This window comes from Numida meleagris, chromosome 4 (genome assembly GCF_002078875.1).
Source record: "Numida meleagris isolate 19003 breed g44 Domestic line chromosome 4, NumMel1.0, whole genome shotgun sequence".
Classification (NCBI taxonomy): Eukaryota; Metazoa; Chordata; class Aves; order Galliformes; family Numididae; genus Numida; species Numida meleagris.
This window is the reverse complement of record NC_034412.1, coordinates 25,660,715-25,688,102: the sequence shown is the minus strand read 5'-3', so window position 1 is coordinate 25,688,102 and position 27,388 is coordinate 25,660,715. Positions and strand designations below refer to the sequence as shown.

At 38.5% G+C, this 27,388-nt stretch overlaps 2 long non-coding RNA genes across 16 annotated transcripts in view; one reads left to right on the top strand and one right to left on the bottom strand.

Annotated features, from left to right (window-relative positions):
- Positions 1 to 27,388, bottom strand: part of LOC110397308 — a 297,352-nt gene that overhangs the window by 39,472 nt on the left and 230,492 nt on the right. For 11 of the 14 annotated variants that reach the window (XR_002437684.1, XR_002437685.1, XR_002437682.1 and 8 more), the window contains 3 exons: positions 24,802 to 26,617; positions 9,381 to 9,493; positions 4,554 to 4,646 (listed from right to left, as the gene is read on the bottom strand). This is a non-coding gene — a long non-coding RNA (uncharacterized LOC110397308). Of the gene's footprint in view, positions 1 to 4,553; positions 4,647 to 9,380; positions 9,494 to 21,570; positions 21,860 to 24,801; positions 26,618 to 27,388 lie in introns of those variants that run through there. The other 3 variants (XR_002437681.1, XR_002437687.1, XR_002437680.1) reach the window with 3 other exon arrangements.
- The window catches only part of LOC110397309, a 66,843-nt gene that overhangs the window by 22,181 nt on the left and 17,274 nt on the right, over positions 1 to 27,388 (top strand). The window contains exon 2 of one of the 2 annotated variants that reach the window (XR_002437698.1): positions 17,282 to 17,405. The exons of the other annotated variant lie outside the window; for it this stretch is intronic. This is a non-coding gene — a long non-coding RNA (uncharacterized LOC110397309). The remainder of the gene's footprint in view (positions 1 to 17,281; positions 17,406 to 27,388) is intronic. 2 annotated transcript variants of the gene reach the window in all.

Here is a 27,388-nt window from a genome sequence, read left to right as displayed (position 1 = left end):
GCTACTCATGGGTATCATTGGTAATGTGCATCTAGAAAATACATTGCTTACACAACTAGTCATGTTTTAAATTTTTCTTGAAATACTATCTGCTAGTGCTGGAAATAGACTGCTTGCATAACCAGATGAATTAGAATTTCAGTCTTCCCAATTGGAGTTGGGTGGTGCTGTTTCCTTGCTCTACTTTCATAAAATTCTTAGAAATTATTAGAATGATCTGGGTAATTGTATGGTTTAACTAATTCTGGAAGTGTGGGTCTTGCTTTTTTTTCCCCTTCTCATTCTTTATCTTATACATGTGCACAGGCTGTTTCAGACTGGACTTTAATTATTTTTTGTATCATCGTTTAAAAATGAGAATAACAAGAGATTTTAACCCATTTTCCTCGCCTACAAAGCTTTGAGGAAACCACTACCCAGTAAAACACTTCAGCACATTCTGATGACCCTTAAAAATTAATAGGATTTCACCTAAGAGTGTGTATTTCATTTTCAGAAGTTTATTCAAGAAACTGCTCAAGTCCCTAATTTTTAAAGATGTTTACAGAAAATCTTTGTTGCAAGATCTTTATGAGCACTTTGGCTTAAATTTTATCTGTGCCTCAGCTACTTTTCCTGAAATGTCTTGTACCTTAGCTAAGGAGCGACCCTCCAGCCAGCTTCCTAAACCTGATGCCCACATATTGGGTTGCTTCCTGCCCTGCCTGCTGCCAAACAGCAGGGTGGTATTACAGCCCCTCTGTGCCTAACTGGATGTCAGTCAATGCCTACCTAGAAAAGCTCCTCTCAGAGCTAATTTGCTAACCTGGTGGGTGATAAAGATTAAAGCTTTGCTGTAGCTTAGCATTTCCTGATCACCTCAGGGAAGTTTCACTAGGAGCTGGTCCAGAGGCTTTTTTTTGTGCCACATATCTGGATTCCACTGTAAGGAGGTAGCACAGATTTCAGGCTTTGCAGCAACATGCGGTTAATTCCAATACTGGAAATCGGATGTGGGCAAGCACCATTACAGCTTGTGTAGATCTGTGGCATTTGGCAATCAAATAACGCTTTGTAAAGTAAATCCCCATTGCAAGCATGTTCACTTGAGTACTTCTGGAAGGCCAGTATTTCTGGCTAATTTCTTTCTGGTTCATAATGCAGGTGTGTGAGGAAGCATGTGCTATTTTTCTGTAAGGATCCAGTTAACTGGAGTCATGAGTTGCTTCATGATACAGCTCACATCTGTTTTTCAGCTGGTGGCATCTTTAAGGTCAGGTGTTCCTTGTAAGCCTGGCATCAGCCTGACCTCTTGCATCCATTACTGTGCACCATATACTAGAGTTCAGAAGACTTCTCAAACATAAAATCACAGAATAATTAAGGCTGGAAAACATCACCAGGTCTGACTGCTACTGGGATGAGAACTGTGTAGCTCTAGTTACTGGTAAGGCTCCTAATTTATGCCTGTGATGTTAAGGTAATGGCATTCCTTGCATGCTGTTTTTTCTCAGTCTCTCTGGATCCTGCAGTTGAATACATTCTGTTTTATTCCAAGCCTGCACAAGAGGAAGCAGTCTGAACATTGCAAAAATACTTTATTTACTGTTGGTTTGATAACATTCCACGTATCATTGGTTTTATGCTGCTGTTGAATTTGCAGTTTGTGCAACACGGCCTCATAGTTTGTCTTCTGCTGCTTATTACTGTGTTCCTTCGTTACTGGTGGTGGGTAGGTGATCACATCACCATATCTGAGGTAAGGGTCAAGGCCCCATTCATTCAAATCAAAACAGAAGGAAGTTTATCTACAAGATATGTGCAATATCGAGGCTGTTTCCCCAAAACACCTATTAACAAAATCTTCTCCAGCATCTATAATTTGCTGGCCTGCTCTGTGTTTGATGCGGAGCTGGAGTGGCAAGAGATTATTTGAGTGTAGGCACAACATGAAGGCATTGTCCATTCCCGTTAGTGAGTTAGTACCTCTAAGCGTCTGTTCCTGGGCTCGCTCACAGAATGGGGCTACAGTCAGGGAGATCCCAACCTGTAATGGAACTGGTTTTGATTGAGGAGGCCCTCTCCTCGTTTATAGTAGTCATTTCCTGCAGAGAAACGGCTGCTCAGCAGCTAAGGGAGCTGAGGAAAACTGGTGTGTGCATTTCGTTACAGCTGCCACCACTGTGAGACACATTATGAAAGGGGATGCACTGTAAATACATATACAGTGTCAGTCTACAATGATTTAATGACGGAAACTTGTATGCAAGCTTTTATTTTTAAAAGCAGTTTACTGCTCCTATCTCTTCTGCTACATTGGGATAGAGGTTGTTTCACCTGGTGCTTCTGAGAGCAGCAGTGCTAATGCTCTATTGTAATGTTGGCCTGAATTCGGCTGAGGACCAAATTAAACCTGTCTGCAGCCAGTGCTGCCCTGGAGGAGTTTGTGACGTCCTTTGAGTTGCACTGGTGTCACACTGGCTGTGGTAGAACAGCTTTCTGATGCCAGGAAACTGGGCTCCTCCAAGTTCATAGATGTTCTGGCAGCCAAACCAGGAGTTCTATGAGCTCTGAGATGGTGGTGGTGATGAAAATAAGTGCAGAGGTCTAACAGGGAAAATAAATGCATGCTAGGTAGTTGCAATACCCCATGCACTCAAAAATTTAGTTTCTTCCCTCCTCTTTAAAGAGAGAAGCAGAATCATTTTCATAAAGAACTGAAAATAATTACAAATTGTGATAATATTAATGATAGGTGTAATGCCATACAGAAGAAACTATTTCATATCACTTGATAGGAAACCTAACTTGCCATTTTAATAATTCACTACTTAGTTATATCACCTCATTGTACTATAATGCTTTCTGATTTGTTTGGCCACTAGAAAAACAATGTGACTTCATTTAAATGACCAGAACGTGAAGAAATATTAAACCATGTCCTCTACCCTGAAGAGTAATGGAAGAAGGCTGCTGTATTATCTCTGGATAAAATCAATTATTTCAGCACTATAAAGAAAAAGCTTGTGTCTTGGACAGTTGTTACCAAGTAGGTATTCTTTAACACCTGGAACATCTGGATCATGTTGACTATTTTTTTTTTTTTTTTACCATAGCAAAAAGGGTGAATGAAATACAATTCCTGCTTTCTGAGTTCATAAGGATTTCTTCAGTCTCATGGCAGCTGGAGCTTCCAATCCCTAAGCATTTATATAAATATGTATGTAAGTGTTACGTGTTTTTAAAAAGAATTGACACGGCTTACTCCAAAGTGACTTCTGTGTCAAATGGAGTAGATGAATGAATCATTTTTATGTTCAGACTCCTTTGTTAGTGATTATTTTTAGTAAAATATAAAATGTTGATGTTCTAATGGGATACATTTGTAGTATCAGAATAAATTAATAATTGGCAATTGCTTATGAATAGCTTAGGCTGTTTTATTTTCATCTTCTGTAGTGGACTTTTTTTTTGTATTCATAACTTTTTCTTGGATCTGTATGTATGTTTGCTTTTCCTAAATGGTTTTAATGTTCTATTATTTCTAGAACAATATTCTTAATACGGTATAATCTTCAATGATGAACTGTAGTAGGCTGGCTCTCAGACAGAAAAAAAGCTATGCTAAATTTTAGTCTGAATTTTAGGCCCCTTGTTATGTTTCAAAAGAAAGAACCTGCATTGAAAACAGTTTGACTCGTTTATGTGGTGGATTATACTGGGTTTAGCTGCTTTGAAATTTGGTAATCAGATAAAGTTCTGCACAAAGCAACAGCAGCTCTTTGCACTGGTGCTTGCGCTACTGGACCAGCTTGAGGTCAGAGATCAAGATGAAGGTACATTTCAAAGGATTTCCCTTGGGAATGAGTGCTGAGCACTGCTGATGGATCAAAAATGCTGGTCTGTGGCAATGAAAAGAGCAGAGAGGCACTTACTGTCATGGACGTACAGACTGTGTTTGCAACAGCACTCAGCATCTCTCATGAAATGCATGGCTATCAGGGCAACTGAAAGCATGACAGGCACTCTAACTTCTTTCAAAAGCCTGTGTTACATACTTAATCTTCTGAGCAGAATTATTTAACCAGCTGTGGCACTTCTCTTTCATGTCTGGACGAGGGGGCCTGAGCACCAGTGTAGGCTTTCTGAGTGCAAAACCGGTCCATTTTCCCTGACAGTGGAACTGATTCAGCTTTGCTGAAGTGAATGTCTTCATCAGTGGGGCTGTTGCTGGTGTTGCTGCTGGGTGCAGTGGATATAGGCAGAGAAAGAGGGTGAAGTCCTCTACAATGGTGAAGATAGGGCTTTTGCTGCCTCTCTGGAGCAAAGAGGGGAGTTTTCCAACCCGGTTCCCATATCTGCCCCAAACAGCAGCCATTTCTGTTGGCTGGACTGTATATCTCAGCAAAGGTGAATAAGAATAATACAATTTCTTTGTGATAAAATCATGTGCATTCCAGCCTAGGATCCATTGAAACTTGCAGACAGGCACACACAAGCAAAAGGCAATAATGCTGTTTAGTTTGAGTTTTTCCTTCTTTACATCAATTTAATGGAGAAGAGAGTTTGCTTACCTTTTCTTCGAGTTCAAAACAACAGAATGAGCTTGCTGGCATGTGTACATCTAGAGAATGCAGCAAGTCGTGTTCAGTGGGGTTGATGCAGGCCTGTAAAATGAAAGTCTTGGATAGCTTCTGTTATTGCAGCTGCTATTTCCAGAAACTTCTGTGAAGAAGGAACTGCCAAGTTTTGGCATTTTATTGCATAGGAGAGTTAGGCATTGTACAAGATAGGACAAGTGGGAAGACAGAATTCAAACCTAAGAGTACTTCCTGGGTGCTGTATAAAAGGTCTATGTATTTTTTTTACCCCCTCTAAAAACTGAAGTGATTGTGTACTGGTGTTAGTGATGGACTTCTACCACTTGCAGAAATTTTCCTTAAAGGCACTCTGTATTTCTTAACTTCATGGCATGCTCAGTTGTACCTTGAATTTGTTCTGCTGTAGCAACCATATGTGGGGGCAGCAGACCTGAGTGACCCAGTAGTCTTGTTGTCCATAGTTATGTTTCAAAAAGATAAGTACCGATGCAGGGTGAGCAGCAGCTGTGCTTAATGATAAGTGTAACAGGATGGAGAAGGCATTAAATGTAATGTCATTTAAACAATTCTAGGAGAAGATAGCTTAAATATATTTTGCAAGCATAGGATGACAATCACAAACTAAGAACTGCCTAGAAAGCCTTAAACCAGCGTGCAGGAAGGTGATTATAAATAGCAATTTATATCTTGGCACTGTTAAAACTTGCACGTATCTTGGAGTTTCTGTGACTGTATTGCAAGGGAGAGTTCCCACTGTATCAAATATTTTTGTTCCCTTTGCTGGTTCTTCTTTCCTTGTGGCTAATGCTGTGCTCTGGGATTTACCTCAGTGAACTCGGGGGTTGCTTTCTAAGAAAGCAGTTGTAAAGTTACACCAAGATGGGAGTGAATTCATCTGTAAAATTGTGAAAATCCGTTTTTGTATTTGAAGCCCTGATGATGGCACTACAAATTAGCAGTGAGAACATTAGTAGCATTCTGATGTCTCAGTCAGATCAGTTACAGCTGAACTATCTTCAGCCAATGTACAGAGCTGCAGCTGCTGCTGTTCTGTTGATTACCAGAACCAAATGGAGAAAAAGGAGACAGAAATAGAGTGAAGGGCAAGTAGATGTGAGTTCTTCTTATTGTTCTATTTTTTAAATGCTAGCCTGATATTTCCACTCTTCTTAGGTGGGAAAAGTTATGGCAAAAGAAAAAAAAAAGGGGGGGGAGGGGAAAGAGGCAGGATCTCATAAAGGTCAAATGTGGTCTGATGGCTGCTGCTCCTCAGGTAGATGTGCTTGCAAACAACTCTAGCAGTGTTGCACTTCTTACAGCTTTGTCTTTTCATTAGAGACTGGAAACTCATTAATCTGGAAGGCAGCCAATAGCTTTCCTTTAGCTCATACTCAGGTATGAAAGTGCCAGAGGTACTTGGCAAAGGGGCACAGAACAAGACATGATTTGGTTTTAAGTGCTGAAATGTTAATAGAGCCCAGGGAAAGTCTTCTCTTATGAGCAGGCTGTTGCACAAGTACCCAGTGTGTACCTTCCTCAGAAATGTCCAGCTTCAGTCACCTGGTACTGGCTACGAGCCTGACCCATGATGATAGTGTGCATTAAACATCACCTGAAATTACGTTTTCACAACATGGTTAGGCAGTTGCTGGGATTGAAATACTATTTAGTGGTTGTTAAAAGTGCAGGAAAGAATTATCACCAAATTTCCATTAAAACATTAGCCTTAATGCAGAACCTAAGATAACAGATTAACTATAAAGTTCATCTTCTATTTCTGCTTTTGCTTTGTCTTCTGTGGCACAAATGAATGCATGCCAGTGACCTCCTCCCACCCCTTGCTGCCAGATCTAATGGAGTATTCCTAAAAGGGCAACGTTTTTACGTTTGTTTGATTTTTTTTGCCTGCCTTTGTTTGTTGAGATATTTTAATGTATACCACAAAATATGCCTGCTTCTGTTTTCGCTTTGTGGCTCTTTGAACATAAAATGTAAGAATTAGGTAACAACAGCAGTGGCTATGGTTCCTTGGATGTTTGAGCTGGCTCACTGTTATTTAAGCAGCATGATTTTGCACCCTCTTTTCCTCATTATCTTATGCCCCTGTCTTAAAATGGCTGTGATGTCAATGGAGCCTACTGGTCTGCCCTTGAGCCAGGGATGTACTTTTGAAAGAAATCTCAGGATTGTCCCCCAAGGACACAAAATAGTGAGAAATGCCATCAAGAAGAGCACATTCATTTGTGTCTGAAGAATAATGGGCAATCAGTTTCTGGAACCAAGCTAGCACTAAAGTGGACATGAAGTAAAATGTTGACATACACATTTTATGGCCTTTGGGTTTTCAGTACTACCTGTGTTGCTCATATCCTGTTTGCGCTATTTGTTTATGTAATTTTGATGAATTGAATTGGCTCATAAATGCAACAGATGATAGCTCAAGTTAAGCTGAATGGGAGTTACATATTTTCCTGTAAGGTTAGCGAGTTTCCATAGCAGGAAAAGAAAGGGGGACTACTAGGGCTATTTCCCCTCTATCTTGTGTTACTTTGGGGGAAAATGGAAGTAACTTCTGTTGCATGAACCATACAGAAGTTCAGGATCTATAGCAGATATGCAAGTCCCAGCAAAGGAATGAACTTATTCAGGAACAATGTTGATAACAGTGTCACTAGCAGGACAACACTGTTGATTTTGGTTCAGCTACTTATACGAAATTATATTCCAAACCTTTTTTTTAAGTGGATGAGAATTTATCTTCTGTGGCATAGATGCTTTTGTACACTTAAGTAGTCTCCATTGGTCAGCAACAGAACTTCAGTGAATCTTTTATGAATTAAGACTTCCTGGGATGTAATTTGCCATGACCTAAGCTATCCTAAATTTTATAACTGTTTTAGAAGACAGGGCAGCACAATGGTTAGGTGAGCTACATAAACTGATTAGAAAGGAGAAAAATTGCTGGGATTCTGCTGCCTTGTTGGGGAAGGAAAGAGATGGCTATGCCAGTGAACCAATCATCCATAGCACGAGCCATCTTTTTTGGCACTTAAGAAAGAGAGCAATTAAAGAAAAACCTGAGGAAAAGGGGAAAGTTAGTAATAAATAGGTGTTAATATCCGAATAATATTTCTTCAGATCTTTGCTCCAGTCAGTGAAGAGGGAGATGTCCTCCCCTGGAGTTCTGGAGTGCAGCAAAGCTGAGTTGGGCTTCTTGATCTCTCCCAGAGAGCACTGTTGTGTGAAAATGTCAGGGCAGTGCACAAGTGAGAAAACAGAGCAATAATATTCTCTAGTGTCTGTCTAGCTTTGGTTCCCATTGCTCCTCTCCATGAAATACTTTCTGAAGGGAAGGAGCAAGTCCTTCTTATTGTGAACTGGGCCAGTTTAATGGTTCATAAGCATAGGGCTCCATGATTATCTTTTGCATTTCTCTTAGGACTAAGTTAGGGACTGTCAGTGGTCTGTAGGCAGCAGGTTTAAACTGCATCAAAGGAGGAAGTCATGAGAGTGAAATGGTACGCAGACCAAAGATGGTGTTTATTTTGCTTCTTTCTCTGACCTCCGTTATGCTGCGGCATTTCCAAGTACATGAAAGAAAAAGTTATTTTAGAGTGAGGTAACTGGCAGTTTAGGATTGGTCCCGCCCAATGGTGATTTTTTCCATGACTTTAACAACTGATGACCCGGAGAATGACCAAGCCAGACAGTCTGTGACCTGTGTTGGAACCAGGTGGGTGCTTGTTTGGATGGTTTGCCAGGATTGCATTGTGTCTTCTGTAAAGAACTATAATAAATGCTATGAAGCAAGAGACAAGCTATGGTCAACGTTAGATCTATAATGATTGGTTTTCTTGGGATAATTAATGGATTGTTTGAGAGAAATGTTCTGAGCTACTGTACAGGTTTCTTATTAGAAACCCCTTCTTATTTGTTCTTGTCAGGAAGTAGGAATGTTTGTTCAGGACTGATAAGCAAAAGGGGCATAGCTTGCGAAATGTTTGTCAGGAAGTAAGAATGTGTAGCTTGCAAAAACCTATGGAACTTGGTATGGCTTGCGAAATGTGTAGCTTGCAAAAACCTACGGAACTTGAAACAATATGGTCAAAAGTTATCAATTGTGGAACTGACCAGTAAAGTTGTAACGCACCATATATGGAAATCACTAGAAGAGGTCAAGAAGAATATGCTGAGGAAACAGAAGAAGACTCCCTAGCCACAGCTCGATTATGCGCAGAGTACACCACGACAGGAAGACAATTGTATAAAAGGACCGTATGCTAGTTCGAACCTCGCGGCAATTGGCGGAACATAGATTCCCTTGTCGCCCAGCGCTGCATTGCCTCTTTGTTCTTTGCTCATTATAATTAATAAATTTGATAATTGAAACCTCAAATCTTAGTCCATTATTCTATCAATAACAGTTCTTATGGGGAAACAAAAAGGCTAAGATTGCAAGAACTTTGGTTTCAGAAGGTGGTTACCCTGAGAGTTCAAATGTAGCAGTTTTTCTGTGTTAGAACTCAGGAATTTTTGTCCAGCTGAAGGAGTCTTGAAATCTGCTGCAACTATAATATTCAGTAGCTCTTGGTTTTTAAAAGTATGTAGTCACTGCAGAAAGCTATAATAAAATCGTAGAAGTATATATGTATGTTTGCTCCTCACAGTTTAATAGTCCATTGTCAAAAGTTTGCTAAAGGAAATAGACCAATCCAGGATAGGAAGAATCTCAGGATACAATGATGATTCCAGACCCAACCCACATTTCTTAAGCATTTATATTTTTAGAGGTGAAAATACCTTCTTTGATAGTGCGATTCTGTATGCCCAGTTGTGTTATATGGCGTCTGTCATCTTTATGCTTAGTGATCCATGCCAATAACATAAATGTCTTCAGTACACATTTTGTTTCCCTGAAAGGAAGAATATAAAATAGTTATTCTTGTTTTTAAAAATAGGTTTCCCAGTCTATTTACTTTTTCCATCTATAGAAAAAAAATATCTCTAGGGCCATTCAGCCCTAGGATCCTTTCCCACAAAACTAAGTAAGCACTTCACGTGCTATATTCTGCATGGATGTATGTCGGCGCTTGGTCCCGTTACAGAATTCCCCCAGTCAGTGTGGCATCAGAATAGCAAGTCTTCAGAATAGCAAGTTCTCTGAATAGCAAGTTCTCTTTATTGTGTTTTACACACACCTTATATATCCTTCACTCGTAAGGAGTAAATCCACTCACGGTTAATTATCCTTAAGTTCTTCACAACAACGTAGATAACAAACAAAAGGTTGCTTAACTGTCCCAGAAGTGACCACATTAGCTGTGCATACTAAAGAGTATTCTGTTTACACCTTAGCCCTGACTCCAGATTCCGGAGGCCTCATAGAGATAAGATCTACCAGAGTCTGTTGAGCTCTTTGTTGTTAAGTCTCCCCCCACAGATGTATGCATGTATTGCAGTTTCTTTAAGTAAAGACTGATATTAAGAACAGAGCCCGTGAGGCTGATGAGAAGGAGGAAATGCTGAGAGGGAGAAATATATTGGCTAGAGAACAGGATAAGATGAGCAAATTACACATCAGCTTTTCTTAAAGAGAAATAGATGATGTCTGAGTGGGAAGGGACTGGTAGCTGGTTATTTCTCCAAAGGAAAAAAAACCAAACAACCAAAAAAAAAAAACATTATATGTATTTTACATTTAAAATATTTCTGCTGGAAAATTCCTGACTAATTTAAATGGAAATAGTTCTGAGTTCTTTTTGTGAAGAAATCAAAGATGTGAGGAGCAACGGATGATAAAGCTAGAGCTGAGAGGAGAATGGTTGGATTTCAGGTGGCCACTTCCATAGGTTTCCCTCATATCCCACGCTGTTTAAAGAACAAAATGTGGCATTATACTGAGTCTAAATGCTAAAGAGTACGAGTCAGTAAGCATTACATTTCCACCCTAATTTGACACCTGAAACAAGTCTTTATATTAAATTTGCTTTGAGGTTGGTGGAAAACATTTTAACACTCAGCACACTTGATTTCTTCTTTTTTTTGAACTTGGAATAGCCTGGGAATCATTAAGTGCCAAATGCTTTCATCAAGCCCATAAACAAAAGGGGATTCTATAGTAAAGCCATTTAGTCTCCAGAGGTTTCAACAAAACACATTTTCACTTATTCAGAGTGGAGGAATAAATCTGCAGCTCTTTTTAAAGAGTGCTTACTTCATGGCCCCAGGAGGCAGCCACAGTACTGGATTTAAAACAAAAGCTGTAACAAAGGCATCCTCACCAGGCTCAGTAAATGGTGGTGATATTTTATACATCTGTAATGTGTCTGCATGGGAGAGCTGTTCAGTTACTACTCAACCTAGCAACATAGACAGCCTATGAGGGGAAAAATGCGTGCGATAGAGATGCTGAGTTTTGATTAAATGATGTTGAAAGACTGAAAGAATAAACTGTGCACTAGTTCTTGAGAGAGGGAAAATTACTTCTGTATCAATGGAAAGCTTAAACAAACAGTCTGGTGTTTTACCTGTAGTTAATCATGCTGTACTTTTCCTGAGTTGTCTTTCTCATCACAGATCATCTTTATATGTAAACAAGCTGGTAATTAACCTTGCCTGACTTATTTAACAATGTCACAGTTGCTGCTGCTGCAGAGGTTCCCAGCTCAAGCACAGGGCTGACATTACTGAGTAAATAAAGCAAAGGAAAGCTGGCTAACTCTGGAGGCTGGCTCCTGCACTACATAATAACCCTGTATGACAGCCATCGGGGAGCATTTGTATATCCAGGCATCTTTTGTCTTAAGTCTTGGAAATACGGACTTCCATATGGTTTTTGGTGGCAGACAGGATTTTTATGTGTGTTTCTTACCAAGCATCAGGTGGCAGAAGCTGATCAGCTGTTAGTTTATGTGGTGCGAATAGGTGTGCATTTTCTGAGAAGATCAAGCTACAGCTCCTATCAGAACTCAGCATTTTTAGTCAGTCAGGAAACTTATGGACCTGCAGTCATTAGGCCAGTGATAGGAGTCCCTCTTGGTGAGAGGGAGAAACCCCCCACAGACATGTACTGCATTGAACTGGTGCTGCTGCAGCCATCTGAGCAGTAACATCATGGGCAATGATCATCTAAGGTGTGTTGCTTGCAGAAGGCATGCTTTTTCTGATTGAAGATCCTTCTTTCAGATTGTTTAAAAGAGGCACTTTGAATCAGCTGGCAATGTGATCTTTATATATCATCTTTAAAACATATAGTATGCATGAATTGACACAAGTAGCAGGGAGAATTTCTGGTTTCCAGATGTGTGGGACCAATAAGAGTATCATTGACCTAAAAAACTTTGTGCAGAGATACAATGAAGATCCAAACTCTGCTGATGTCAATACAGTTACTGAAGTTGTAGTGAGATATTCAGTTCAAGACTGTAAGCACTGCTTCAAAGTGTTCTTACAATCAACCAGGATATTATAGGCATAGTAAAATAATTTTTAAATCTGTATGTGATACAACTAAGCCACTTGAACTTGCAGTCTTCCCTTGTCTAGCTTGAAATTTAGATATAATAGCAAATACATGTTTTTCTTTTTTTAAAGCTTTTGCCCAACTGCATTTGCCAAGGAAATCCCATTTGTTACAGAATGGAATACACAGGTTTTATTTTCTTACTCTAGAAGATGATTATCAGTATGGCTTTACCAACAGTTATCTGAGGACCTTTGTTTTTGTATGGAGTCCTTCTGAACTCGGTGATGAATGATGGAGAATGTATATCAGAGACCAACCATAGGTCAGTCTTTGATGGATCTCGCCACATGCTAACAAATCCCATTGTCTCTAACCAGCCCGTTCTAGCCTTCCCTACGTTTTAACTTATAACTTGATTTTAAACACAATTTTTCTTAGATTTTTTTTCTCAGTTTTATTCTTAATACAGCAGGGGATGGATTAAAACTGCATGAACCATTTGTCATATAAGGAGAAAATCTGTAGCAAAATGTAAAAGCAGGGCTGTGACTGACAGTTTTATTAATAAGATGATATGAGAGCAGTCTTTGAATTTAGACTGCTAAGGCTGCTGCTTCTTGTGGATGAGGAAGACACACAAAAATAAATAAAATAAAATAAAAATTATTGTGATTATAAAGTTGTGCATCAAGTATCACTTGAATACATAAAATAATAAGCTTTCCTTAGTCTTAAATATGCTACTGCCATCAATCTCCCATAATAACTTATAAATATGATTCACTATCAGCAATCAGATCAGTTGTGCAGCAATAAATAAAAAAAAAATAATAACAACCACCTACAGAAATAGATAAGCGCTTTCAGTGTGATAAATGTGGGTATCCTCCATCTTTGTAAACAAGTGCACTTATAGGTGTATTTTACATTGCACTCTGAATGCTACTGATAATACAAATAACTGCTAAAAGATTTGCATCAGCTATTTAGCTAGCTTGAATATTTTGAACAATATATTAATATATATATAATATATATAATATATATTAATATATTAATATATTAATATTAATATATTAATATAAATATATTAATATTTAATATGGAGAAATATCCATATAACAGCACTGCAATTCAGTTGCTGAAAACTTCTACAACAGAATGTGAATAGTTTTCAAGAAGGAATATTGGCTCTTGATTAGATGTAGTATTATTGGAAGTGTAACATGTCCAAAACTGAAACTGCGGTGGTCTTAATCACTGTTTCTTCCTCAATGGATAATTCAAGATCTTCTACAGCCAAAGGGCAGATATTTTAGCATATTTAGCTAATAATTATAAAGACTGTGCTGCAGTGGTTTTTTTTTTCCAAAAACAACAGTCAGTAGAGGCAAAAATAACTAAAGATCCAACAAATGGTAGGCAAGACATCTTGTGTGGGCTTCACATCCAGTTTGGTAGCACACCTATCATACTAAACTAATGCAATATGATATATATATCTATACTAAATCAGTTTATATAAAATCTAGTAGTATAGTTCTCAGTTAATGTAAGAAATCAGAGCTCAAAAATAAATGTTGTTTCTTACCTCTTCTGGAAGTATATATATGTATATAAGTGCCAAGTAGACTTTAGCGGAGCTGGGATCACCTTCTGCTATGTAACTAGGAGATATGCTAAACACAGCTTCATTCCAAAAGTTTTGCAAAGCTGAAAATTATGGGTCTGAGGGTCTCCTATTCTGATCAGTGCTTGCACAGCTGGTAAGAAGAGGCTTCTTGTTTAATCTGCACACATTCATTACAAATGGTCTGAACAGATAATCAAGAGAAGTCAATGCTTCAGTTCAATAATAGAGAAGTTTAAGAAATACTGGGAGGAATATAATGAATTCTTTCTCCTGCAGCTTTGATAGCTTCCTTTCAGCTATCAAGCAGGCTGAGAGCTATCCCTTTCTTTCACAGAATAAGTGGACAATTAAATTCCATCTCCATTATTCAGATGTGCAGCATGTGTTCCTGTATAGTCTTTTCTGAGCAATTTCAAGCCATAATGAAAGCCAAAAAATTCTTTTTCTCACTGTAATTTTGCAGTGGTAGAGTTTGAAAATAACAGTAGAATTTGGTTGCGTGTTGCACACCCTAAGCAGTTTCATGGAGCAAATGTGGCTGTCGTGCTTACTTTACTCAACATTTCTTCATTGCTGAGCTGCATTATTTTAAACTGAATTGTTTCATTGGTAACTTTTTAATCTTTTTTATTAAAAAAGATTACAATCAAAATCAAATGGTATAATTTTGATAATTTATTTTCTTGTTTTACAAAGTAAGGAAGGTTTAAGAACAGAGTGGAATAACATCTACGTATCGTGGTCATCCCAATGACACCGCTGGTGATACTGGTTTAGAATGCCTCAACTACTCTAGCATTACCACTAGGTCACTTGGCTGAAAAGTGAATCTTGTTCAGTCTGATAGCACAGTGGGACTGGGAGCTGTGTGCAACTGTTCTGCCTGTTTTAGAATGGCTAATTAAATGCTTTCAGTAGATTAACTGCTTATCAGCAGGTTGGATAAACACCATGAGTAATCAGCAGAAATAGCTCATGGAAGAAGGAAAAGGTGATAACCTCCTTTCATAAGCAGGAGGACAGAAGTTTATGATGTAGTAAGGTATGACTTACACCTTGCTAAATGCAGCCCTTGATATTTGAAGCCACTTTCTTGCTTTAGTACTTCCTGCCCTCGTATTTACCATTCAGGTTTCTTGTCATTTCAGTTTGTTTCTCTTGGGAGGACTGCATCTTGGGATCATGGCCTCAATCTTTATTTAAAACAAAGAAAACCCTGTATCTGTGCCTCATGTTAAGTGAATTCCTATGAAAAGTGTTAGTGTATGCAGCTGCAGCTGTCACTGTTACAATTTCATCCTTTGCTGTCATGGTTTAAGGTGAGACACTGTCTTCCATCCACTTATTATTCAGCTAATAATTGCTTAGATGAATAGCCTGCTACTGAAGGAAATAAATCTGAATTGGGACCCTGTAGACTTCTGGTATCTCACTGCCCAAACAGTGTACCTGCACTGATATTTTTAAAGCTGATGGCTGCACAGAATACTTTTTTTTTCTGGGCTGTAAACAGAGTCCACAGGACCTGAGCTCTTTTCTAGAAACTTTTGAGCATGAATGTAACGTTAGGTGTACATACTAGGGCTGCTTCAAAAGCAATGCCTCCTATTTTATTATGTTGGCCCACAGTGTCAGAGGCAGATGTTGGTATGGCAGTACAGTTTGAACCTTCCTGCCAATATTCCATTACACTTTGTTGCTGTGTGGCAGCAGAGGGGCAGTCTGACGAAATTACATTCGACTTGCAAGTGCATATGGTGCAAAGGTGTGGCACTGAATTCCTCCATGCGGAAAAAAATTGTACCATTTGACATTCAACGCTTGCTGAACATCGCTGGAGACCAAGCAGTGGATGTGAGCATGGTGAGGTGGTGGGTGATGGATGTCAGCAACGGCAGCAGTGACAGTGGGTCACCTCTGCTGGTGTAGATGTTTACAAGCATGGCATGCAGCCTCTTTCTCATGGCTGGTGAAAATCGATAGCTCATGGATGCTGAAGAACAGTGTTTTGTAGCTGAGAATTTGCTCTATCAAATGGTGTTCTTGTGCTTTTTATAGCTGTTGTCATTTCCATGGAAATAAATAGGAGATGTTACTTTAGGAGCAACATATGTAGTTCCATGGAAGTTTGCCCGCTTGGGTTGCTAGTTGGAATTGGGTAGAGCTTAAGTATGGTCTATAAAGTTTGTTTAAATTTTACTAGTTTTTGCAAATAAGCAATGCAAAGTCAGTGCTATGTTATCCAGACCACAACAGCAGTTTGGCCCCAGTTCAGGTTATCAGAGAAATGAAGGCACAAGGATCTTACAAAAAGCAGTGGGTCTATTCTAGTTCAGATCTTCCAGTTTAGAGCAGTTTCATTCAAAGGTGAGAATATGATTGTGTAATATAGCATGATGAATGTAACTGCTGGTGGTAGTAGCTCATTTTCTTCCAGGATGTCAAGCTATGTTGAAGCTGAATGTTCTAGACTGTCACATCAAAATTATTTTTTTTAAATTGGAGGGAAAAGTGCTCTACTATCCCAGTGTAAATCTAGAGATTACAGATTTAAATTGGTGTAACAAGGTAGCTTTGAGAGAGTCATTAAAAGCACAACAAAATCAAGGTGGAGTGATCTTTCTGGAATGGCTCAAGCACTCGCTGACAGTCCAAGGCTGCAGACACACTGCAGTCAGGAAACTAACATTAGCTTAGACAGGATGCATGAGTCAAGGACATCAAAATGAGATGAAAAACAATATTTGGGCATCTGCTGGGCACTCTTTGTGGTTTGTGCTGCTGATCAGTGCATACTGGAAAAGAAACAGAAATAGTTTAAACTGTGTTAACAGCTAAGATCTCTCATGTGACTTACTGTAAGAGAGAACTGTTTAGTGGTAAGGGCACGACTGAAAGGGGCAGACAGGGAAAAAAGATAAAAGTAGTGTGTTGTCCTTTCCTTCCACCACCCCCATTCCCCGAATCTGTTCATCGCAGCTGGTAATGTTTACAAGTCTGAAATACTGAGCATAACCCAACAAGCAAAGCAAGTGAGGTCCAAGCGCTGTAGCCTATGGTTTGCTGTTTTCTTCTTTTACAGTGGGTTATCTTCTGGATTACGACTGAGCACCTGTAGGTATTCAAAACAGACATCGTATGATGGCCCATGTACACGCGTTCATTTAGACAGGATAAAAAACAAAAGATCCCAATGACCTTGCTCAGGTCTAGTGACAGTAATACCTCTTTCTGAACGTGCTTTTCTTTAGTAACAACATTTGCAGGTATCAGTGTGGATGGATGTAGTTGAACAGTTTGACAGCGCTGAGCTTTGCATTTCACATATGCCAATATGTGATACTTTCCTCCATGTGAATTCTCCTCTATGGAGAATTTGTTGTGAGCTTGAAACGGAAGTTATATTAGCAGCAGAAGATAACTCTTTGGACATGAGTCTGCTCTGAGCAGTCAGTTCAGATAAACATGCAATATGGCTTGCTCCTGCTACTTCCTGAGCCCCAAATCTTTCCGATCTATGTGTGTATACATATGTATGTATGAAATTATATTTGAAATAATTTGGTAGGCTCTATTTAAATACCTTTTCCATTGCGTTTCCAGGATCCGTCAGACAAGAAATCTGGCTCTTCCTATGTTACAGACATTTCTATATCAAGAATAAATTCATTGAATTTTTGCTTCTGACCTGTGTGAGCTGTTTTGGCATCTCTGGCATTTTCTAAAAGTGAGTTATTCAAAAACTCTATAGAGACTGCTTACTTCCCTGACATTTTTAACCAACTCAGATATGTTAGATAACTTTAGACAACGATAAACTGATGCTCTGAATATGCTGAGGCTTGTCTCTTGTTATTGAAAATATCCACACAGTGGTGAAAAAGGTGTTTATTTTTTTCTTTGTGATTGAAATTTATTCTCTACAGAGAAGATAGATTGTAAAAGTTTCCAAAATAACTTGGAAAAACAGTGAAGGAAAAACTGCAAAGTAAAACTGTCAGATGCCTCAAGACTTACTGCAGGAATCTGTCTGAAAACAGACCTTGTGTTTGCTATCCAGAAATGCTCAGTTCCCTGGCTTGTATTTTCTAAAACCCTAAGCTATTTATAGTTTAGGCTCAGAATTACAGCATTTTTTTTCCTGCTTTTCCTTTTTTTTTCTCCCTTTCCACAGAGAAAATATAAGCACTATTTGCATTTATCTCACCAACAAAGACTGAGTTCCGAGGAGTAGGACTGATGGACTGGGTGTACAAGGAGATGACTTGAATACATTTATATTCATTCTTTCAAACTTATAGGTGCCCAGTTTCTTGAAGTGTTTTTGGCCTGCTGTTTATACAAAAATGTCTTGTCTGACCTTTGTATTTATGTAGTATAATGGATTTGCCTTTCAAACACTGATCATCAATGGAGGTTATCTTTGATCTCCTTAACTCTGATGGTTTTATCTTGTGAATGGGTTCGGCAGCTTTAGTGATACATTTCTGACTGGGAACATCACATTAGCACATTTTAGGGATTGTTTTAACAGTTCATGTTACGTTATTAAGACAAGCAAAACCTCATAAATACTGGTTAGAAAAATGGCCAATCTTTTAACAGAAACATTTATTATCATTGTTTTACCTCAAAAGCAAAAGCGAATAGTGCATGTTTATTTACTGCAAGCCTCAAATTAAGTGTTTTCTTTGCCTTATAGGGTAGATTTTGCTCAATAGCTGCCTGACGCTGTATTTAACAAGACTGATATAGCCAAATGATTTTGCCGAATTACAGATAGGACATCTACGGTTCAGAATATTTAGTGTAATGCAACTTGGTTATGTAAAAAACAACTTTTAAATGATGTGACTGTGATTGTTTTATAGTGCAGTTTTACATCTGCTAGTAGCAGTTTCTTTGAAGACTTCTAAGGTTTCCTTTTTGTTTCTTCTAAAGTTTTTTTTTTCCATTTTTTTCCCTGTTTTCCAAAGCACCCACACGTCATTTGACTAAACATAAAATGTTTAAAACATTATTCCCTATGGTACTTTCAGTAATGTAGTAATTTGTGAGATGCTTCGGAAAGGCTTTCTTGTAGGGTTTCTAGATATGGACATAGGCTGCTACATTTTGTAACTGATTTGAGAAATCTTAAAATAGTATTTCAGGAATTCCCAGTCTTTGGCTATGTCACAGTGGTGTTTGGCACATATGAGGCATAAAAGCAAAAGCAATATATTCAAGTATCTCTTCATCCTTCCAGTCACCGAGGCAAGTTGTTAAGCTATCTGCAGTGGTTTAATGGGCTGTGTACACCAGCTGACAGACAGAAGCATTGGCTCAGTGTGCTCTTCTTTTCATTCTAAACATTTTTTCACCTCCTATTTTAAAGAATTCTATCTATAACTTGAAATCCTATATTCTCTTAAATCCATATCTGACATTGAGTCATAATGGCTTTTGGTTCAGAAGGTGAAGACAGAAAAGATGAGAAAGAACAGTGAGATTCAGGACTCTCTACTCTTGCAAAGAGTACACTGAAGTAATGTAAATCCCATAGTAAATGGTTGTGGATGAAGCCACTCTTGTCTTCAGTTAAAGGCTCAAGTACGAACAATTGCTGCTTTGTGGTATTTCTACATAGACTGTGCATCTGAGGGTCTGACCTTTTTTGACATCTGTGGATCACTGTGGTTTTCTAAAACACGTGACAAGCTCCCTTCCTGGAAGCAGCCTGATGTGCACTCCATTGTGGTAGTGATGAGCACAGATTAAAGGTTGGAAGCCACTGTCAGGCGATACTAGGTACTGGCTTTGGTTGGGCCACCAGGTTTCTCAAATCTGAACATGTGGTTGGTAGGATTATGCAACAATTTGGGCCTGAGACTTTATCATTTGTCAAACGTGTTCGCCAAATGTGTTTCATTTGTTTATTCATTGTTTGCATTGGGCACTGGTACAAATTGTTCTGGTGGCTGTATCTCACAAATCACTGCTGAACTGATACAGCTCTGTATTTAGGTGGTCAGCCTCTTCTCTCATGTAACTAGTGATACGATTAGAGGGAATGGCCTCAAGTTGTGCCAGGGGAGATTCAGGCTGGATGTTAGGAAATACTTCTTTGCCAAGAGAGTGCTCAGATGCTGGAACGGGCTGCCCAGGGAGGTGGGGGAATCACCATCCCTGGAGGTGTTCAAGAAATGTTTAGATGTTGTACTGAGGGACATGGTTGAGTGAGAACTATTGTGATAGATGGATGATTGGACTGGATGATCTTGGAGGTCTTTTCCAACCTTGGTGATTCTATGATTATTTAGAATAATGAATTAGTTGGGATTTTTTAGTTGTTTTGTTTAGGTTTGGGCATTTTTTTAATAATTTTTTTTGCTTGCTTGTTTGTATTCCTCCAGGACTAGGAGAAGCACGTTGCTAGTGCTGATATTACCACTATTGCGTCTACTATAAGTATCAAAAATTTCAAGGCTTATGTATTTAATAAATGTCATCTAAAAAAAAATAACTGACATATTTTGGTGCGTCTCTTCAGGTATTTAGAGACACAAATGTGTACCAGCCATTTCAGCTGATCGGTGATACTTGTTTTATGTAATTGTTAAGGAGCCTTTTGGAGCTCTCTCTCAGCATCTGATTTTGAAATGTAATTATCTGTGTGCACTGTTTTTTTCCTGTGAGAAGTTTGAAGCTAATGGTTTGGGTAGATGGATTAGGCAAAACATAAGAGTTACAAAGGAAAAAAAATAACTAGGTATTTGGATTCCAAAGCTAAAATACAAAACTCAAGCCTTTCATTTGATCTGAAACATGAATACAAGTTCATTTTGAGTTTACAAAGCTGAGAACACTGGCATCCTTCAAACATCCTTGGAAAAGCAGCCAATTCAAACTTCCTGGTAGTGAAGTTTGTGGGAAGTGGCTTAACGTACTTGGAAAGTGCTTTGAACTCCACACAGAATAAGGTATTTATGCTCAAAGATGATCCTTATGCTTCGTGAAGGAAACTTCAGATTGTGAAATACTTTCAGTATGGTTTGATGTATGCCACTATTATAGTGATTTGTGCAACTCTTCAAAATATTTTCATCACTGAGAATGTCTCATTAAAAGAATCTATTTTTCCTTGGGTAAATAAGAAAATGGGAAAGATCCCTTAAACCTTGTAACCAAATATTCATCCTTACAGGCTCTTTGAACAGAGTAACTTCAGAAATTGATGTGACGAAACTAAATTTTAAAAAGGGGAAAAAAATAACAAAAAACATTGAATGATATCCTTGGAACCTTAGGCACAATTACCTAAAGGCCTTCCGTATAAACTATGCTCTACAGGGACATGTATGGCATGCAGAGCCAAAGAGTAGGGCAGGCATGAGAAGTGAATTTTTCCTCAGACAAGCATCAGATTAGCAGCTGGAGTGTCATCAATCAGCTGAAACTGCATGTCAGAACTGGAGCTTGGATTTCTGTCTGGTTCTGGTGCATGGAGCCACAGCTGCTACTATAGTCACTTGTGAAGACTGCCATTAAGTCACTCCAAACAGCAAAGAAAATCTGACAGATTAAGCTCTCCTTTTTTTTTTTCTGCATTTTTTATTTTTTAATAAACCATTGTTTTTGAAGATTTGTCTTAAATCTCCAGGGGTACAAGATAGATGGGCAGCAGGCTGCAAACAGATCCTCCAAGCATGGAGGTTCTGCCCTTGAGATGTAGGGTATATGCTCAGCTGAAAGTGATATACACTTTCCTATATACTTTGGTATAAAGGCTCACATCATCTGCTCACATTAAATCTTTAAATATTGCCCCAAGTTGAGTTGAGTATATGTATAGTTAAATCTCAGAAAGGTCTTCTTCTGAAAGTGCCTAATATTTGAAAACATTTTAAAAATACATTATGAGACCAGACTTCTCGGTGTTTATTTCAAAACTAAAAATTTGTAAAAGCACTGGGTTTCATTTAGAGTTCAGTGTACCTGTATACGAGCACAAGTATATCAAGTACAGTTAACTTTTGTGAAGCTGTTTCTGAACACAGATGAACCTTGACACATAGTGAGTTCATGAGAAAAAGCTGATGCAAGTTCCTGTGGGTTAGCTTCTTGAATGAACACTTTCAGTCTGCCTTGGGTGTCAGTATGGCACATCAGCAAATCCATAAGATTGAAGTGTGTGGCTGCCTGGAAAAGAAAGCAGTGAAAGATGTAGAGAAAATAAAGCCCTGTTGAGGGTGTAGGGAAGAACAATTTCTGTTTATGACTTCTTGAAGCTATAAGCTCAGTGTCACACCTTTTGACTGTTTGTTCAGAAGGTGAATCTATCTCCTTGTTAGTGTGTTTGATATTGAAAGCTGCAAAAGACATTTTCTGAATTTTCATACTATTCACCTAGCTGTAAAGGCATCTAAAATTGATGATTAAAAACAAGCATCTAGTAGATGATAGGAAGGTGGTTGTTTTTTTTTTTTAACATTCAGAACGTGTCATATGTGTCATTGAACCAGCTTTGTGTGTTGGCTATGTATACATACATGTGAAATTATCTAAAAAAATTCAAACGCTTCTAGGCATTTGGTTGGTTAATACTTGTTTTTAAATCTTTACCTTCTGTATTTAGGGAAGGTGTCTCGTTCTCACAATTGCCTAGAGTCCACAGGTTTGTTGAGTTGTTATGTCCCCCAGTAAATATAAAAGATAGCAAAGGAAAAAAGATTGTAATATTTTCTGTGGATAAGATAATGACAGACTTCTCAGTAGTAGTGAAGGGACTGATTACTCAGGTGACTGAATGAAAAAGGGCTCCAATGCAGTGAATGAGAACTACATTCCCTGCTAGAGTAGGGAACGTGATCAGCATGTAACATGCAACCATTTCTTGCCATTGTATTCTGTTCAGAAACGAATCTCAGCAAGACTTTGATTTCTCCTTTGACTGAATCTGAGATGAAACCTCACATTCTCGCTTGTTTCTGGATTCAGAGCTGTTCACAAGAGTGACTTTAACTTCTTTCCCTGCTACTTGTTTCCTTTCACCAGCTGAGTTGGAAATGCGATGCTGTTGCATGGAAAGAAATAAGATAAGGGTGTTTTGTTCTCTGATATTTAATGGATGCAAAGGGAAGATTTACCATTGTTTTTATAACTCCCTCCACAAAAGTTCTTGAAACAAGAAAGCCCTTTCCAGCACCTCCTCTTCTGAAAGCTATGTGGGTATGTGGGTATGTTCTGTTGATTTTCAAATAACAGAATTTATGAGGCTTTGAATGAGGTAAAGCTTTATTGGAAGGATATCAAAGGCTTCTGTGACTTTGTTTTCCATCCATGGTGTAAAGGCCCTTCACAGACAGTGAGCAAGGGACTGTAGCACTCCCTATGTTCTATCAGACTATTAATAATGCACTTCATTGAGTCCCAGGAGTAATTGTGATCTGAAGTTACTGCTTAACAGCATTCAAAAATCTATTACGAGAGTCTCGTCAAAATGCAGTAGCTTGGCTTAGCTGTCTGGTGTTTGGCTGATTTCTTAATAGGGAAGAAATTCTGAAACTGAGACTTTTGCAAACTAAGACGTTCCCTTAGGATAGAGCTGCAGGTGAGTGCAGAAGCTCAGATAAGAGCTGACTATTCTAACGCTTTCACAAGCACCAGAATAAAATCTAAATGGATTTACGATTCTATGTTTAGAAAATGCATACGGCTACAGGTCTTGTGTGTGGTGGAAGGGATGTGTGCTCTTAGTGTTCAGCAGTACTCAGGAACACAACTTTAAGCTATTCTGTAAGATAGGGTAGATGCAGCTTCTTTTACTCTTCTTCACAAGGTCTTTCACAGATCTGGAAACAGCTTAAGAGTTGTGCTGTAAGAGACTCTAAATCAGATCCCTTTTTTTCCAATATTTTGAGGTGATGATGGAAATAGATCCTGGTATTTGTATGTGCATGTGGTAACCATTAACCCAGTGCATCCTTAGTGCTGCGGGAGCAGTGAACTGGTCTGTTCTAGCCTCTGCCTATACCTCCCAGAAAGGTACAACTTCCATGGAACTAGTTCAGCCTATCAGAAAATTAACTGTGAATTCAAAGACTAAGAATCCAGTAATTCAAAATCAGAAGGATCTGAGCAGAAGCTGGTTATGTGGGTGAGGTATCAGGCTTTGTTTGATGTGTTTCCATCTTCCTTGCCTGGATGTGTCTGGCACCAAATACATTTTCTGTGCTATGCTTCAATCTCTTTTTCTAGCCCTGGAAGTCACTGCTACTTGCCTGCTCACACCTGCCCAACCAGCAGTTGCTCTAGAAGAGAAAACCCCTAAGGCTGCTGATACTGCGTCCTGCCCTTTTCTTCTGCCAGCAGGGGAACTGTGCAGGAAGACACTAAACTGGCACTGCAACAGAAACTTCAGAGGTTCACTCTTGTCATCAAATGCAGTTTGAGCACTCAGGCTCCTGTCACCAAAACCTGTTCTGTCATGTGATTTGAAATGAACATTCAATGTCTCTATCTGTAGCCAAAAACAACAACCAAAACAGCAAATGGCCAAGGAAAGAACAGGAAAGACAAACCATTCTTTTTGTTAAAAGCTAATGAATTTGAATGCATTTTTTCACTATGAGAATAACAGTAAAATGTTTACAATTCTGTCTGATGCATGTTGATGTAGTGGGAAGGTATTTTTCTAAGGGGATGAAGAGAGTGAGAGACAGAAATGTAATGAGTAATAACTATACAGCGTATGTACATACACTAAATAACTAGGTGTAGTTCTTTTTATCTGCTTGCATGAAAACCAGTTCTCCACGTGTTTTCTGATGAGAGGTGAGAGAAGCATATATATCTCAGCATTTGAAAACAAATGCCTGCATTGAAATTTTATTTGATCTTCTTCCACATTCTTTCTTAATGTTATTTTGAGGGAGGCTGCTAGCAAGAAAACTGGAAACAATTCTAATTGTCTCATATGTCTAATTTATTATGTTACTGGTTTCAGAGAGATTATAGACATTTGTATTTCATTTTCAGACTCCTTGATGGAGGTCACTCTTTTCCCACAGTCAAATTATTTTCCTATGTCCTTGATCTTCACCTATCATGAAGCACGCTTAGGTAATGTAAGAGGTTCTTACCTTGACACAGAGAGCCACGCTGTTCTCCTCACTGAATGCCCTAACTGGAAGTTAAAATGTTTCATGGAAACAGTTCTGTTCTGATGATGTGATTGTGAACCAGTCCCTCCCAGCTTGTCTACAGGTAGACTTGTGATGGTATTTTTAATTCATAATTATTCTGGAAGAAAAAGGATTTGATATTGCATTCAGGACTTTTTTTTTTAAGTAAGCAGAATACATTTTCACATTGTTTATCTTATTTATAATGATCTCCCACTTCATAGAGAGGAAGAAAAAAAGCTCATTTTAATGACAAGTCAAATAAGTGAGTTGTTATACAATATAGAGCCAGTAAACACATACAAATGTTTATAGCCAGTGAGAAAAATGCTAGTAGGAGCAAAGACAGATGGATCCTGGTCTGCATTCCTAATGTTAAGCTGACATGGGATTAAAAAATACTCCCAAAGGAGTGCTTGTCACTCACCAAGCTGTTCATCTTCTTTTTCCATATTCTACCTGTTTTTTGGGAAGATAACTATGTAAACCAAAGCCAATAATGTGCTTGCATTTCAATATCTAAAATACTATGTATAGGTTCTGCTGACTAACTTGGCTTTATTTTAAAACAAAATAATACTTTGCTTTGTGTTTTGTACTATTACCCAGACTTGTGCGTACATATAGCTAAGATCCGTAATTAAATGATGAAAGAAATGCTGCGTGCCATGCTAGTTGGTTGATGGTAATTATTATATAATGCCTGCAGTAATTATGGCTGCAGGTAGTTTGTCTTGGAGACTCCTAACACCCGGTTAGCATGGGTTTTGTTTGTTTTTTTTTTTTTATATAAAAACCAGTGAAGTAGAAAGTTACGTAAAGGTCAGACCTTCATCTCACCTACTCCTACACAAATTTATCACGTGGTTCAGTAAAATAATGAGAATGAAGTTAATATGAAGCCAAGCTTGTGTTTGCAGTATATTTAGGTATCTATCATTAGTTCTAAAAATGGATGGACTACATTTACACGAAGGACTTCAGAATGAAATGCTGTTTTTTTTTTTTTCCTCTTTTGTAATCTGTCAACAGCAAATGGGAACAGAGCAAGCACCTGGACTGGTGTAGGTGTGTATCTATATATCGATAATATGTGTATATATCTATGTACACACCCACCACACATACTACTATATTTATTGTAGTATATATATAGTATACACACACACACTACTATATAGTAGTACTATATATACACACATGCAGGTGCACTTACACACACACAAACACATACTCACAATTAGACACACACACTTGCACGCACATTCTTAAATTTGCAGGAACACAGCTGCACACAAATGCACTTGCACATACACTTATACATATGCACACGCACACACCATTACACACACTCCTGCTTATGCACACACCCCCACTTAAATACACGTGCACACACTTATACACACATGCACTCTTACACTCATACACACATTTACAGATACACACAATCATACATTCACACTTACACACCAGTGCATATACCTCTACTGTTACAGTTATCCTGCCACAGAGGGCTACAGGGCAGCCTGGGATGCAACCATCTGTTTCAGTGCCCAGGCTTCTTAAGGTGCGTTTTGCTTGCGACTTTCAAATTGTTCTACCAGACCTACATTGTAAGGCAACTGGCATTTGTGATTTTTATGTTTAATTAAACTACTTCACTAAGCATTTAATATAGAATGATATATAGAAAGACTCTACCAGTGATGAAAAACAATTATTTTGTGCTCACCTAGGTTTTTGACTCCAAACTGTTTTTCTGATCCATATACTTCTGCATGAACAAAACAGAAATTGATTTTACAAACTTTAGCATCACTTCAATCATAGGTGCATATCCCAAAATAGCACAGAAGACTTTAATATTCAGTAGTAAGTATTACGTAGATAGAATTATCAAGAGGAATGCATATTTATTATATTAGATATTGCAGCTAATAGAATAATTGTTACACTTATTCAAAGCATTGCCTTTGTCAGTGTAGGTTAGTAAGGAAAGAGGCAGAAATCTGCACCTGACTGACATTATACTGATGTCTAAATATGGAGGAGGACTAATTTATATCATCCTCAGAGACACCAATTTCAATGGCTTAAAGCACGGGCGACCTGACAAAAGTCGTCATTCCTACCGCCAAGTAACTTTTTCTTTTCATGCTAACTCGGTCCTATCTATTTATTTTTTTCCTAGCTTTGCAGAGCGTACTAAGTGGAAACAGAACTTCAGACCTGGGATAAACTTATCTACACTATAAGTACAATGTTCTTATGTCAACGGTTTACGGGTGTTAGGCCCGATTTCCGTGACAAAGGGGACGGGGGACCCAAGGGCCCACGTCCCGGGAAAAGGGGAAAGGGGAAAAGGGTAGGGAGATGGCCCTGAGAGCAAAGAACAGCGGCAACAATCTGAGGAGAAACAAACTAATTTACTAAATAAAATATCGGAATGCAAAACAACACACTATAATACAATATAATTACAATTTAAGCTAATAAATCCAATACAGAGAGAGAGAATGTCCCAAAATCAAGGTAGGCCTTACTC